This window comes from Alexandromys fortis, unplaced genomic scaffold (assembly GCF_014885135.2).
Source record: "Alexandromys fortis isolate MF-2015 unplaced genomic scaffold, M_Fortis_MF-2015_v1.1 scaffold_2_26212498_36691700, whole genome shotgun sequence".
Taxonomy (NCBI): domain Eukaryota; kingdom Metazoa; phylum Chordata; class Mammalia; order Rodentia; family Cricetidae; genus Alexandromys; species Alexandromys fortis.
Genome location: NW_026067931.1, coordinates 8,762,998 through 8,779,735, shown reverse-complemented (window position 1 = coordinate 8,779,735; position 16,738 = coordinate 8,762,998).

Genomic DNA, 16,738 nt, shown 5'->3' with positions numbered 1-16,738 from the left:
TTTTATAACAACTAATTTTTGATCAACCACAGACTTTTTTTATATTACCAATAAATTGACTTAGACAACATTGCTTTCAAATTCTGAATTCAAATGTCATATCCAAATGTTCTTGAGATATAACAGAGATAACTTTTTAGCTTTGTCATGGGTAAACAATGTTGTGGTGCGCATATTTTTGTTATCCTCAATGATTTGTTAATTCTTGGAATCACTGTTATCAGTTCAACAAACTTTAGAAGAATATGCACTTTTAAAATAATTTTTACCTAAGTTGAAACACAATGCTGATAATTACATGGTGATATTTTTATACATACATACAACATAGATGCAACATGTAGCGATCATATGAAATCCAGCAGTATAGTCAATAACGTAATTATTTATTTCTTTGGGTTGAGCATTCAAAATATTTTCTTCTGAGTATTTCCAAAACTGTGAGAAGTTTTATTGTTAAATTCAGCAGGGTACAACATTATAAAAATATTATTAAGGTAATAATTCTGATATACATAAAAGTTTACATATAGTATGAATATTCAGATATTAATTTGTATATATGGTATGTGTGTATATTATAAAGAATATTGAAATTTAGTTCCATTTCAGTAAAAAATTTAATTTTACAAATGAATTTTGTCTTATAAAACATTTTAAATAGTTGTATTGAAATATCACTATATTTTTAACATGTTTTTATTTAGCTTATACTTCAATATCTGGAGATTTTCATTAAAATATCCCAAACAAAATTCTATTCTTTTGCTAGTTTGGCTTCAAATGCAGATGTCATGGAAAGGAATCACACACACTCAGAGAGAGAGAGAGAGAGAGAGAGAGAGATGCCCGACTACACACACACACACACACACACATACACACACACACACACACACACACTCATATTTAAATATTTGCATATGTACTGTCCTTTAACACAAATATCATATTTTATCATACAAAAATAGGAAAGAAAATGCCCAGTATATGAGATACATACCTATATAATCTCGCATGAAATTAACTTGAATTTTCTTTATGCTATGAGGACTTTTACATTTAACCTTTTTTGATTTTTTTTGTGTGTGTGTGTGTGTTACCTGTTTGTCATGCAGGTATTGAATTACATAAAAACATATTTTTAGCCCACGTCTTTTAGTAGTCTTTTTACTCAGTGGGAGAAGAAATATCCAATTATAAAACCATCTGGCATTTTGATTTTCAGTTGTAAATTTAAGGTTTCATGCCTTACCTCCACACGCAGTTAAGCAAATGAAAGAACACACCCCTTTGAATTAAGTTACAGCCTTTTGGTGGTTGCTCTCAGTACATTGAAAAAAAGATATAGATAAAAGAAAAGCAAACATCTGTCTGCTCCAGTTGCTATCATGTAGAGGAGATAATAGAATCGCTGAGTCTAGATATTTTGTTTTTACTGACAGGTGAGGCATCTTGAGTAGCTTTTTTCAGGATATGTCCATTTTTTTTATTAAGGTTATCAAATTCAGGATAGTTGTATTTTCTTTGCCCTCCATTAGAATGTCTTGAGTGCTTCCTCTGGATGTACATGGCTTGAATATTTTAAATAATGTAGAAAAATAAAATTAAATTATGCTATTACCCTTAACAAATTTTAGGGACAATTATAAGTAATACATTTTCAAGCTCTACGACTTCACTAGCCCCCGGAAAGTAGGTTGGTTTCCAGTACCAGTACCAGGCATGATTTCCCTCCTCTTCTGCCACTTTGCAACGCGAACATAATGCCTTGTTCTAGTTTAGATTTCATCCTATGACCACAGGCAAGTCAGCAAAGACCCTAATCAAAGAAGCCTCTCTCTGCAGCGAATGAAATTCATCACAGAAAACTAAAACTGTATACATAGAAAAGATCAGCAGATTGTGAGGATCTTAGCTGAGAATTCATATCAAAATTCCTGCCACTGATGTACATCTGGGGCTTACAGTCGCCTATTTCTTGTTTACTATTGATAAACAATAGGGTCAGGAAAGGGGGGCAGGGTTTTCATTCGACTTCTTCCTGTTGAATGGGAACCTCAAAGTCTTTGGGGCAAGCTTGATCTTCACTGTCGGTATATAATCAAGAGAGTCAGGCCTCTGGCTCATTAGCTAGGAACCAGTAATCCTGTAATAGCAACTGATTAAGTCTGGTTAGAAAACCTTCAGATCTATTTTTGAAGAATTCTAGATAAGAAGTTCATAAGGCATACTGAGACTAGACAAATTAACAAAAATAAGTGATTGGGGTTAAGAGGGGTAGTATTCAATTCCATATTGGAATATCAGGGAGCCACCAGCCAGAGGCATCCACCTGTTTCTTATATTGTTTGAGATTCATCTGGAGTTCTTGTTTTTGTTTTTTATTATACTTGACTGGTTGACATAAAAGCAAAATTCCTCCCTGAGAAAGAGACCAAGAGTATCGCTTTCTGCTGTTATTCACTCCAATCCTTGCTGATTTCATAGCGCTAAGGGTGCCAGTGCATCCGACCCTGGAGAGGAAAGATGGTCTTATATGAACTGAGATTAAAATAGATGGCACAGGAAAGCAGTCAGGCCTGCTGCTTCAGTGGTGACACCGGTAGTTATACCCAGAACTGCAAGAAGAATAGAACTTGTCATCTCATGCCTGTGAACCCTGTGATAGGAACCAACAAGAATTCTTCATGGGAGTGGGGACTGGGGGTGGTATCCCAAATCAAGTTTGAAAAAAAAAAGCATAAATCCCAGGCCCCCTAGCATGTAGGCAATGGTAAATTTGTGTGATGTGGAGAATTGGACACATTGTGAATGTTTGGGCAAAAGGGCTGGATGGTAGTACTAATGATTAAGGTATTAATTAGGTCAGTCGGTGGAATCCAAAATGCCTAAGAAATGTGTTTCTGAGGAGTTAAAGCAGTCTGTGATACCGAGGAGACAGATGTGGGAGAGATACGAACCGGGAGTTATATCTGGCTTAGAACCACTAACAAGCAGTGAGGTAAGAGAGTCTAATAAGCCAATGGGCAAGGCCACAAAGGGCTGTTATGAGTTTGATCCACGAGGGACACCCAAACAGCATTTCTGATGAGGCAAGGAAGAGTATTAATAAGTAGCTGATATGCAATTAGAACATCCCAGATCTGTCCCATGATATTTGCAAGACAATATGGGTTACTTATTTAAGACTATGGACACTCTACAGTATTCTTCCTGATGGTCATAGAGAAATGAGGTGTAGGATGTAAATGAAGGAGAGATGAATAAGGGAGTAATAGGAAAAGAATAGGCCATTGACAGCTTGATCAGAACACTTTCCTGGCCCTATTTGAATGGGATGGTGGATAGAGGTAGGGGTCTCTTGGAAGACAAACATACACACACACACACACACACACACACACACACACACACACACACATATGCTACCAAATGAAGTGGAGATAGGAAGAAATAGAAGAGAGAGCAAGTTTTGACATAAAAAATTTTAGATCATTTGTTTTTGCAGGGACAGAAGTTTCCATCATTGAAAATCAAGCATGACAAGTTTAGTCATTGAACTGTACTGCAACCAAGCAATTTGTCATAAAAGAACAAGGTTTTAATAAAATCTGAGTGCATGAAGATCGAGAGAAGGGTCACAAAATAAACTTAACCTATGAAGTTTCTACTAGCTCGCACAATGATCTCCACTAAGGGAGTTTCTATTAGCTCCACATGGGAGCTGAGAGACAAGAAAGAATTCCAGGAGGTCATAGAACAGCTGTGATAATTTCAGGATGGAAGTGTGAGATAAGAGGGCACAAGGATTGAGGAAAGTTGCAGTAATTAGCGGGTAGCTCCTTAGGGAGGAGGCCAGGAAACAGAAAGGGTTCTAATATCAAGAGAGGACTAGGTGTCTTAATAATTAGAGAGTTGCCCACATGCGGAGGCTCCAGAGTGCATAGCAGGCTCCGGGGGCCAAAGTGAAGACACTGACTAGGTGAGGATGGATTGAGGAGGTGGAGGAAAGAAGTAGCTGCAGAGGTGTGCCACAGTTTATCGTCTATCAATGCTACCTGAAGAGAAAGAAGTCAGAAGGATATACTGTTTGGAGACCCTTGTATGTACAAAGGCAACAGGTGGTAGGAGAGAAGATGGTAGTAGGTGATCCAACGTTTGTTCATTTATATGAAGGTTGGCTGCAGTCAGAGGTACAGTCTTATCTATGAATGTATATATAGGGTCAGATTTAATATCTTATTAAGCAAGCATTGTTTTTAAGTTCTATCCTTCATAAACTTAATCCATTGTCCAGAAATCTCAGATATAAATTCTGAGCTCTGGCTATCAAAGAAACTACAGTAAGGAGCGTTAGTGGTAGTAGCTGGCAGCAAAATAAAAAAAAAAATAAGCATAAAACACAGAGCTGTACTTAACAGGGGTAGGGGTCAAGGGTTTGAACTGGCTAAGCCTAAAGAGAGACATGGATCCTAGTACCAGGCTTTCCTGGAGACCAGAAGGAAAGAAAGAAAACCAAGCTCTAGGTCTAGAGTCTTACCCACAGGAAATAGGAAGAGAGTCGCCAAAGCCACAAGAGCCTACATGAGCTGTGGAATTTTTGGAGGCCAGAGGGTAAGGGGAAACACAGGCAGCTCCAAAGATAAGGCAGGGGAAGAGTGCAGGAAAGGGTCACAATAGCCCATTTGGGCCTAAAGAAACTTTAGGACTTGCAGCTGTGAGGATAGGGGACAGAGTCAGGAGAAGAGGGCCAGCTGTTGCCTTAAAGACCATGACTGGGGGCTTTTCCACCTCCAAGAGAACCTGAGGGATGCCAGGCATTCAGTGGTCATTTCCTAGGACTTAGGTAAGTGTGTATACCAAACAAAGGGGAAACATAGTTAATTGCCACAGGTAGATGGGGTGGTTTATGACTGTGAACTGAAGGTTAGTCTGTTGCAAAGTGGACCATAGATGTGGGATAGGGCTCTTCCTCTCAGATCCTAAGTTGTAGCATCATACAAGAAAGCTCACAAAAGAGATTCATAGGGAAAGACGAAGAGGATTGCTGCCTCTGCTCAGAGGAGAAGCAGCACAGAACTGAGCAGGAGGAAGGCTTGATACAGAGTTTCTTGGAGGGAAGCACTTTTCCGAGTGGCCTGGATTGGTGGGATTCTGTGACCTCATCTTAGGCTTTTTTCTCTCTTAGGGAGGATCTTGGCTATCTGCATCTTGAGGAGCTGGAAACAGTCATCAGCCTTGAAGTAACCTGGCTAAGGGAAAAGGTGAACATGGAACCTTATGCTCCTTGAGGGACTCACAACAATTCACTACACACCTATTTTTGTCTTCTCTGTCTCTCTCTCTCTCTCAACCCAATAGAATCTAGTACTTGTTAGACACATGCTATCAGGTGTGGAGGCTACTCAAGAATATGGAATCCAGGACTGCTTTTCTCTTCCAGTCTTCATGCCCCTAAATCTAGTACTACGTAGATTATCTAACCAAGTTTAGTTTCTCTCTAATCCCAAATCATATTACCAGCAGAACTTAAACTTAGTTGCTATCTAGTAGCAGAACACTTACCTTGTTGGTTCCTTGCCCTGAGGGCCACTTTCCTTTAATTCCTGTGCCTTCCAGCTGGACTTTCCTCAATGGCATGTTCTTTTATTCTTCAAGATGTCCATTTTATATTTCTTTATGTACCAACTTGCTTTTTTTCATTGTAGACTTGCATACATGTTACTAATAATAACTCCTACACAGAGTCAAGATTACATTGCCTTGAAATTTCCTCTCCCAATATCATTAGTGATTGCCTTTTGATTTCAGCTCAGAGAAATTCATGGGGCATGGACAAAATGCAAAGCAATTTTTGTCTACAAAAATTTTGTCTACTAAAATTTTGTCTTCCTCTGATAGAGGAAGAGTCTGTTGCCCTCTTTTAAATATTCATTAGAAATCTATTGATCTGTGCGTTTATGGTCTACATAGCTTCATCATTACTGTCTCCCAAGCTTTTGGTAGATAGCTCGTTAAATCCTGCTGATAGCAGTCAATCTAGTTCAAAGCCCAAAAGTCTTTCATATTCCTTCAAAAGAGCAACACAACCAAGTTCTTCATTGGACCTACTTCCTGGTATCAACTTTTGTATTATTTAATATTCTGTTGCTGTGATTAAAAAGTCATGGCCAGGGCTACTTTTGGAAAAGTAGTTTATTTTGGCATATACTTCCATATAAAAAATGTGTCATGGCAGGGAGGCATGACACCAGGCAGGAAATGGAGCAGGAATGGAAGGCTGATAGCTCACATGACAAACATAAAGCAGAAAATGCAAAATGGAAGCAAGTAAGGCACTTAACTCTCAGAGCTTGTCCCAAATGATATAATTCCTTTAGCATGCTCTCATCTCAGAAATTTCCCCAAAATAGTGCCACCAGCTAGGAACCATGAGTAAGGTATGTACAACCATGGGTAGGGTTCTGATTTAAATCACTATAGAGATTAATAGTAAAACTTGGCATTGAGGCATTGAAATTAGTACAGACATATACAGTAGCAATTTTCAACTTGTGGGTGGTGACCCCATTGGGGGTTTCATATCAGATATACTCCATATCATATATTTACATTATGATTCATAACAGTAGCAAAATTACAGGTTTGAAATAGCAATGAAATAATTTTATTGTTGAATGTCACCACAACATAAGGAACTGGATTAAACGGTCACACAATTAGAAAGGATGAAAACCACTGAGAGGGAGCAATATAATAGCACAAAGGGGCGAGACAGAAAGGGTACATATTTTTGACAAGTGGCAAAATCAAGTGTAAGAAAAAAGATATAATCTTCAAGAAACAGTGCTAGGAAACTTTAATATCTGCATGGAAAATAATGAAATTTATATTACTAGAAAATAGTCACAGATAGAAAAATGGAACCTGTAGCCTAAGAAACAAATGCCTGACTAGGATGTCTATAGTTCAGAAAATAAAAACAATAATTGACATATGAGTTCACAACATATAAAAACGTGTCAGCAGAGCCAAAAACCAAGAGACAACCAATGAGATGAGAAGTGTTTTCCAGCCATTCATCTGAAAGAATAATGATATCTCAAAAATAGAATGAACTAGTAAAAATTAATTAAGGAACAAATAGGAATGTAATCCTAGAATATATTTATCACAAGTATACAAGGCCAAAGAACATGTTATAAAAAAATGAAGCTATTTATATCAGTTCTTTAGCAACCTGGGATATGTAAATCAAAACTGCATTGATATTGCATCTTAGACAGTGAGAATGGATACTGGTAAACATTAGAACTTTAATTTAATTTAAAAAAACAAATAATAATAAGAGAGGATAAAGAACACTTATATTCCTGGTAATAGTGTAATTGATCTTCTGTTTTAAAAGATAAAAAGTTTTTATTAAACTAAAAATAGAATGATGTGCATTCCCTGTGTGGATACCTTATAACATTTTCCTACAAGGAGAAACATTTAGTCCTTGACAGTGGTTCATTAACACTCAAAGATCACAATTTGGATTTCTCTGGAACTTCCAAATAGTAATAAGGGACAAAGGCCAAGGTTATAAAAAGCTTTAAAAATGGCTGGGGAGAAGAGACTGTGACACTTTTGGTGCTGATTCCATGTTGTTCAGGAAGCTCCAGAGTTCTAGGTTTCTTGCATCATAACCCTTTCTTCAACACTGGTATGGGGGTTTTGATGTTATGGTTGCTTTTGAAACATGCTTGCCGCTGTAAGTAACTCTTCACTGTACTTCTGTAAGGGATGTCAAGGTCATCAGCAGGGGTTTGTGGAGGCCTTACCTTGATCTGCAGTCAGAATACATGGGATGACTAAATATTTGCTCATATCTCCCCATAAAAGGCCATAAAATCATCTCTTAGTGTATTTCTGAAGGCAGCAGCTCAGCATGCATAAGTCATGAATATATACCTGCTTATGTTGCCACTATTCACAATAGTCAAGCTATGAAGTCCATGTAGTTTCTCATCAACCTATAAGTTGTGGGTGTGTATGTGTGTGTGAGTGTGTGGGGATCCACATATCATATGGTTAGGATTTCATGTTAAACTAAATTGAACACATAAAGATAATAAATTAAGTCATGTTTGTAACCTCATATCCGGGGCAGAATAAAAAAAAAGTCAATCTGAAAGTGACAACTACTATAAGAAATTAACAATAAATCAATAAATTGACAGCCCTGCGGAACAGGCAGGAATTATATCATGTATGTATGCTTCAGAAATACAGTCAGGGTTTCATTTGAAAAGTAAAATCTCTTCAATAAGAAATTATGGAAAATTGGACAGTTCCTCTCCAATGGAGTAGTGATGTGAAGTTCTTATTTCCAAAGGGCAAGGACTACGATGGCATACATGTACTAACACATACACATTAGGAGGCACTCGTACACCACTCTTTATGTATTCTGATAACTGAGACACAATTCAGTAAAAATCTGACTATACAGGTGCCATAAGCAAAAATTAAATGTTTGGAGTAGGCAAATAATTCCTTCCTTATTAACCAAAACTTCCTGATCATGGAAAGTGGCAGAGCTGTTCCACAGCAGAGAAAATAATGGAATAATAAGTAAAACTACAGAAAATTCAGATATGTCTTGTTGTCATTTTGATACTTATGCAAGTGTAATGGTGCGGTCATATGACATTCACTTATTACCCACTCTAAAGTCTTTTGTTCATAGCATATGGGAATGTGAGAAAGAGTTCTTCCCTTCTGAAAAGGAGCTGCTTCTCCTTGCCAAGCCAGTTCTTGGCCATGGTTTACCTTAGCTGTCAACGCTAGAAAATTATCATTTCACTGAAAAGTGGTGGGATATAAAAGTGTGGCATAGAATCAAGTTTGAGAGGTGCTTCATCAGAATAAGCCAATGTTGGGTCAGGACATAAAATGGAAAATAGTTCCCCAGTCATGAGAAAAATAATCCTGAATGATGCAGAGGCCTTTGAGATTCATCCGACCTTTAAGAGGCTTCAGATGGTATAAGGCCAGAAAATTGCCATTTTAGCTTTGATTTTGCCGTTGCTGTCTTTCCTTCCTGATAAGAGATTTCATGGAACTTGTAGGAGGATTTGCCATCTCGGCTGACTCTCCTACTGCTTTTATTGATCGTTTTCAATCTCCGAATCCTCTCGATATTGAACCAACTCAGAATGCTGTGTTTAAGATGGCGTGTTTACCAAAATTTCTTCCCAGTAGTTTAAGACACTGGATTGAAAAAGTCTAGTGTGAACACTGACCTCGTTTAAGCCCAGTCCCACACTAAGACTCTCACAGGCAGCTCTCTCAAAGTAAAGAAAACGAAGATAGATTGTCCTATTAAAGAGGAAGAATCCACATTCTCTTTAATCCTACACACTGCATGCTTCTGCTACAGAAAGTTTCCAATCTACTAAATTTAAGTTTACAGGAAAAAAAACTGAAGCTACATTGTTTCTCTAGTACATTATTATGAATCTTTTCCTAGTCATGTAGAAAATATTAAGTTACTATAATTTAGTGAACATTGAATATTAGGTATTAGAATGAAACATGTGTTATGAGTATTTCATTGTGTACTTAGTCTAAATTAATTATCTGTCCAGTGACAATTAAATACCATGAAATGCAGTATGCTGACAGCATTTGAGCCATGCGTGTCATGGCCTTTTATGCCCATGCAGTATTTATGAATTTGTGAAACATACAATAAAATAATATACAAAAACTCATGTGACAAGCATTTAGATTGATGAGAGATCTAAGACTCTGGAGAATGTACTGTTTTCTAGAGTCTGAGCGACAGTGTTTATATTGTAACAGTTCTGAGTGTCAGTAACCTTGTCAAAAATTTGGAAATAATACCAGAAATGCTTCCTCCACAAATCTGTTGATAGGATACAATCTTATGCTGCATGTGAAAGTGATTGTTAAATTATACAACATATAAATAAAGTCTACCAATGAATTTAAAATTCTACATAGATTTCTTTTGATGGCAATATAAGTGATTGGTTCTTATATAGAATTCTCAGTGAAGTCTTCTGGCAGTATGTCATAAATGAAAATTGGTATTTAAAATAATCCAAGAAAAGTGCCAACCATTGAATATGATCCAGAACACATTACTAGAGCCAAAATGACTTTTCTGCCAATGGGATTAAAAGAAGCATATCACAGTGCTGAAAGAATCAGCAGTGTTGAAAGGTGCTACTGTTCTTGGATAGTGTTTTAGATGTGTGAATATAAAAATTGATTGAACAAAAAATAATTGATGTCAATGATAATATACAATTACTTTTTCAGTTTTCGCTGGGATTTAGACCAACAAAGGTGGGACATTAAATGATTCTAAAGGAAATGATTCTAAAGGAAGATGAGAAGATTGGAAAATTAAAGGGCTGTGAGCTGTTGATCATGTAAGAATCATTACTACAACTCTAAATGACCTTGACCTAATTTCTCCATGAGAGAGATCAAAGTACTTTATCCTTCAGACAACCTAGAATCTTAGTCAGAGACTAAAACAGTCCTGCATACCTGATAAATTATTTAAGCTGTATATATCCAACATATTATACAATACTATGACTGTATGCATTTTATAAACATGTAAATGACAATCTAATTAGGAAATTCATATATCTGTAAGAAATGAGTCATCTGACTATAGCCACGGAGTAGAATCAATAATCCTTGGATCACATGCTGAAAGAAGACAACTTATTTCCTAAAATGGTACTCCAAATACATGTCATAAAATTCACACACAATTACATATACAAATCGTACAGAGAAGATATGATAAATAAAAATTTTAACTGTATAATTTAAAAGCTTTTAACTCAGAATGGATTCAGAAGCCATAAAGTCATAAATAAATTGTTTCTGTTACTAATTAACTTACTTAACCACAGAGGATTTGTGGGAAGAGAAAATTGTACTTAAAAGTAATTCTCTACCTACTGATATCTTTAGTAATAGATTCTGTGGTCTCTCTAACTGAAAGGTAACTGGAGCATCAGTACTGTTTCATTTATAAGTGTTTCATTGACGACCACGCATTAAAAACACTAAGCACTGCTTTCTAGCGTGTCTCAACATTCTCTGTAAAATTCTCATGGTCTTCATTCAGTGAATGAATGGCACAGTATTTGAGCTTACTGAGGCATAAATTAAATAATATTTCACAAATCATTTCAAAGTATGATCAAAAGTGTCACTCTTGAAAAATGTCAAATGAAGCAACCAAAGTTACTGGGAGGATAACGACAAAAATCAAGTCCGAGCAGAAGTGGAGACGAGTGCTCCCTAATGAAAGCACAAATGTGAAGAAGTGAATTTGAGAAACTGCAGAAGTTGTTCTAGTAATGTCACGAAATAACCACGTTAGAGCTCTTGTTGTTGGCTTATTTTCATTGAGTTGACAGTTGGATTGTGAAATATTACGTTGGAATACGGAGGTTGGAGAAATGACTTTGAAGTGAATAGCTTTTTCTGCTCTTGCAGAAGACCCTGCACCCATACAGAGACGCACAACCATCTGTAACTTCAGCTCCCTACCTATCACCCTCCTCGGGCCTCTTTGCTCCTAAATTACAAATGTGGTGCATAGCTGTAGACACAGGCAAAACACTGTTATACCATACTATAATTTTTAAAACAAAAAGGATATGAAAGATGCTATACTTGTTTTAACTCTGTCATGATTTTGCATGTGCTGTAAGGAAAGTATATGTGTGTGTATCTGTGTGTATGTGTGCTTGTGTGTGTCTGTGTGTTGCTAACCTAAATTGCTTAAATATATATTGCTTTTAAAATTTTTCATATAATTTAATTTGTTCCCGTTCTTTTCCCTTCCTCAACTCCTCCCAGATCTTCCCATGTAGCCTGTTCCTAAAATATATATTTGATAGTAAAAGTATAGAAGCCAATGAGAAAATTTATAGCTTCTGTTACGAATGGCACTGTATTAAGGGTATAAAGGTTTAAGAAGTTGTGTAGTCCTTGGGTTTGGCCTCTTTTGGTGTTTTCTTAATTTCTTATTAGTTTCTTATTAATTTCTTATTAATAAAACATAACATTTCTTATTAATAAAACATAAAATGAAAAATACATAAAGAAAACACAAGAATTGATTATACCTGCAAAGTTTACAAATAGTTATTTTAAATCTTATTTTTTTTAAAAAAAAAAATACAGGAATCTTATGAAGGAAAGCACTTTCGTATACTCTGCAATATTTAACTGATAATTATAACTGGTAAAGAGTCGGGAAATAGTGTTTGCAATTGGAAACACCTAAAGGTTAGTTGAAGGCCATGCTGGCATATAGGATGTTCTTATTCTGCTAGTCTCTGACACTTGGTTTTTAATTCTATTATCTTGAGACATTTCCCTCTGTTTTTGCTGATTTTTGCAGGAACATTAACCTTAGAAAACCACCTTTAAATCAATTACTGAACTGCTTTTTAGTCGAGGGATAATTCATCACTGGTTTGTGATATCAAATTATCTTATAAACATTCTTTTATAAGAAATCCATGTTTGTACACACATATTTTCATATCAAGGAGTTTCATGCAGACAATTTCTTTGATACACGTCATGTATCTTTGACTGTTTTATGGCTTTCTGCAATCTATTTCTTAGTTCTTTCTATTTCCTGAGCCATGACAGTGCTTTTCAGAATGTTTTTTTAATACGTCCTGTCTTGAACTGAATTCCTAACCATGCCTAGGGCTGTTTCAGAGTTTTATGTCTTCTAATAAGGTCTATGATGTGTTTAGTTTACCTTTGTATAAAGTATGGAGTCTGTATTCATTTTTATATATGTAGTTATCTGGGTTTTCCCAGCACAATTTTTTGAAGAAAATGTCTTTTGTAGATGGATGTTTCTGGCACCTTTTCAAGTTCATTATGATTGTTATATGTACAAAGGCATAGTTATAGGTCCTGTCTTTCATTTCATGTATCAGCATGTTTTATTTTATTCCAATACCATGCTATTTTATACTATCCCTGTATGGTACAAGTGAACTTAGTAATTTATATTTCCAGCTTTTTTTTCATTTTTCATTTTGTTTTCATTCATAACTATGTAAGTTTTGGAGAATCTTTGTCAGTCTACATGAATGTTAAGAACAAATTTTCTGTCTTGAAGAATGGTATTAGTTTTTTTTTTTTTTTCTGAAATTGCCTTGACCATGTAGAGTGTTTCTGGTAATATTGCAATTTCCCTACATGAATTCTGATATTAAGAATGTGTTAATATCATTTAGTGTTTATACAAACTCTTTCAGAATTTAAATTCTTCTAACACCTCATGTTTTTTTTCTAAAAGACTATATTTAAAGGTATAAAGTAATTTTTAAAATTACACTTATTTATATATTTACTTGTGTGTGCATATGTGTTGTGTCTGTCTTAGTCAGTATTCTTTTGCTGTGAAGAGACATCATGACCAAAGCAACTCTTATAAGAGAAATCCTATGGGGTGGATAATTATTACAGTCCCTTGTCCTCATTATGGGGATTATGGTGGTTCACAAGCAGACATCTTGCTGCACAAATATCCTAGAGTTCTACATTTGGATCTTCAGGCATCAAGATGAGATAGAAACTGGACCCCCATGGTCACTTTCTGAAACAAGGTCACACCTACTCCAAGAAGGCCATATCTACCATTCATTCTCAAGTAGCGCTACTCCATGATAACTAAGCATTCGAATATATGAGCATATGGAAGCCCTTCCTATTCAAGCCACCACCATATGTGTGACATAGAGAGTCTGTCTAAGTGAGGCAATTTGTGGGGATCTATCAGCCTTAACAGAAAGTTTGTCTACCAACTGACCTACTTCTGTACATAGAATGATTCATTTTTGTAGAGAAGGAGAGCCGGCTTAACTAGCTCAGAGATCTTGACTGCCATCCTTTATGTTGGCAAATTTCAGGGGCTTACGAGACATGGTCACAATGCTTTTATAGTGAAAAAGGAGACAGCAAAGTTAAGAGAGATTGCTCAGAGGCTAAGAAAACGTGTTTCTCTTGAGCATGATGCAGGTTCAATTTTTAGTACACACATGGTGGTTCACAGCAATTTGAAGCTCTACTTTTGGGGAATCCAATGACTTCTTTTGTCCTGTGAGGGCACCAGGCCCATACATATTGGACATATATGCATGCATGTAAAACTCTCTCCGTCTCTGTCTCTGTCTCTGTCTCTATCTCCGTCTCTCTCTCTCTCTCTCTCTCTCTCTCTCTCTCTCTCTCTCTCTCTCTCTCACACACACACACACACACACACAATAAAGTAAAATAAAGCAGAAAACAATTAATGCATGTGCTCTCAGTTTTATTCAATCTATGTTCTAACCAATGAAAGGTTTTCACTTACTCTTAAGAAGGGTTATCCTGCCGGGCGGTGGTGGCGCATGCCTTTAATCCCAGCACTCGGGAGGCAGAGGCAGGCAGATCTCTGTGAGTTCGAGGCCAGTCTGGTCTACAAGAGCTAGTTCCAGGACAGGAACCAAAAGCTATGGAGAAAACCCTGTCTCGAAACCCCCCACGTCCCCCAAAAAAGAAGGGTTATCCTACATCAACTATCATAATGAAGATAAGTTTACAAAGGCTGCTGGACGTCAGTCCCCCAAGGGATTCCGGATTCTTTCACAGTGACAACTATTGTCATCACAACTCCATGCCTTTTAAATCTGACACACAAACACATGACTTTTCAGCCACAGCCTTAGACTCCTTGTTCTCTTGTCACATTTGTCTCATAATATAAAATACAGGTCAACTTTGAAAGTACTCACGATCTTTAACAGTTCAAACACTTTGAAATTCAAAAAAGTCTTAACAGCCAGCTCCTATAAAATACAAAAACAAATTACAGATTTCCAAAATAAAATGGCATAGAGTAAAAGTTTCTATTCCAAATGGAAGAATCAGAAGATATTCAAAAACAATTCCCAAATTTCAGCATGGCAAACACCAAAATCTCTATCCGTATGACCAGCACCTGGGGCTTGTGATAATATCCTCTTGACTTCAGAAGCACTTGAGTAGTATGGTTAAACATCTGCAGACCAATATATGTGGTCTAGTAACTGAATAGATTTACATGAAAAGTAACATTATCATTTTAATTGAGTACAAAATTCTTTTGTCCAAGTTGAATGTCTTTATTTTCATGATAAAACCCCAAAGATATGATGCATATAAGGAATATGAATCTGTTTAATGGAGGCTTTATATGAAAATCTATAGGTAGCATTATAGTAAATGATTATAATATTAAAAATTATTTCATTAAAATCAGAAATGTCTCTGTTTGCATTCAGATTTAATCAAATGCTTTTAAGTCTTAAAAAGAGTGATAAGATCACAGAAAGAAGTTAAGTGGATATGATTAAGACAGAAAAAAAGTCAAATTACTCCCATATCAGACAATTTTATCCTTTATATGTGACTCTAAAGATCCCACAATTAAACCCTTAGAAGTAATAAAAACTCCCAATAAAGAATGAGTCAAGATCAACCTGGAAAAATTAGCATCCCCTACAAATCAGTAACAAATACAAGAAAAATTAAAGAATTCAATCCAATTCACCACTGATTCAAAGCAAAAAGCCTAGAAATAAAAGATCTCTACAATGAAAGACCCCTAAAATGAAAATTTTCAAACACTAAAGAAAAAAATGTGTGTCTTCACATTTACATTAGTTTTAAAGGAATAATGAAACTATATAAAAGAGTGATATCCCAGGTGGCATTTTCTCAGGAAAATTTATTGCCATATGATTTGTATTCAGAAACAAAACACTGCTGGGACAAAGCATTTAAGAAAATTCATTTAATATTTTAATTGTATTCCAGTATGCTTATGTGTACATTTGTAAATCAACACATTTTCTGAATACTCTAGATGACTGAAATCAATTTAATCCCATAATGACTTTAAATATTAATACTACTTGGAACATATCATGTAATTAGAATAATGAGGATTATGTGGTATTTTTAGAGTTATTTTTCTATTAATAAATCTGTTTCAGTTTGTCAGTGTGTTTTATATTCTGGTTCAACCATAAGATTAAAATTAGAAGAACTAAAATTTCTCACTCATTTGCTGGAATAGTTCAATGACTCTTGTTGACCACGTTATTGCTTTAGGAAGTTAGCAAATAAAATTGAAATATGACAATATAATAGCTCTGAAAATACACAACAAAAATGGCTAACTAAGGCACAAACATAAAAGAGAAAACTCCTCAGAAGGCATATAGCATATTTTTGTAGTAACCATTAAGATAGTGCTATGTCACTGAATACTTTTCTTCTTTAAGAAGGAAAGGTATTCCTTTTCCATCTCTCATTTCTGCATCTTTGCTTTTCCCCCTCACACTTATCTAAACTTATCTATTCTCTTACTATGAAAGGATACAAAAATCCATGTCATTTCTAACCAGAATTCCTCTTTGAGTTAAATGGTAGGTGAATGCTGTTGGGGGAGGCTGCTTGTTTGTTCCCGGCTGCTCACTGCTCAGTCTCAAACTGCTCACACAGAAATCATATTATTTAAATCACTGGCCCATCAACTCTAGCTGCTGCTGCTTCTTCTTCTTCTTCTTCTTCTTCTTCTTCTTCTTCTTCTTCTTCTTCTTCTTCTTCTTCTTCTTCTTCTTCTTCTTCTTCTTCT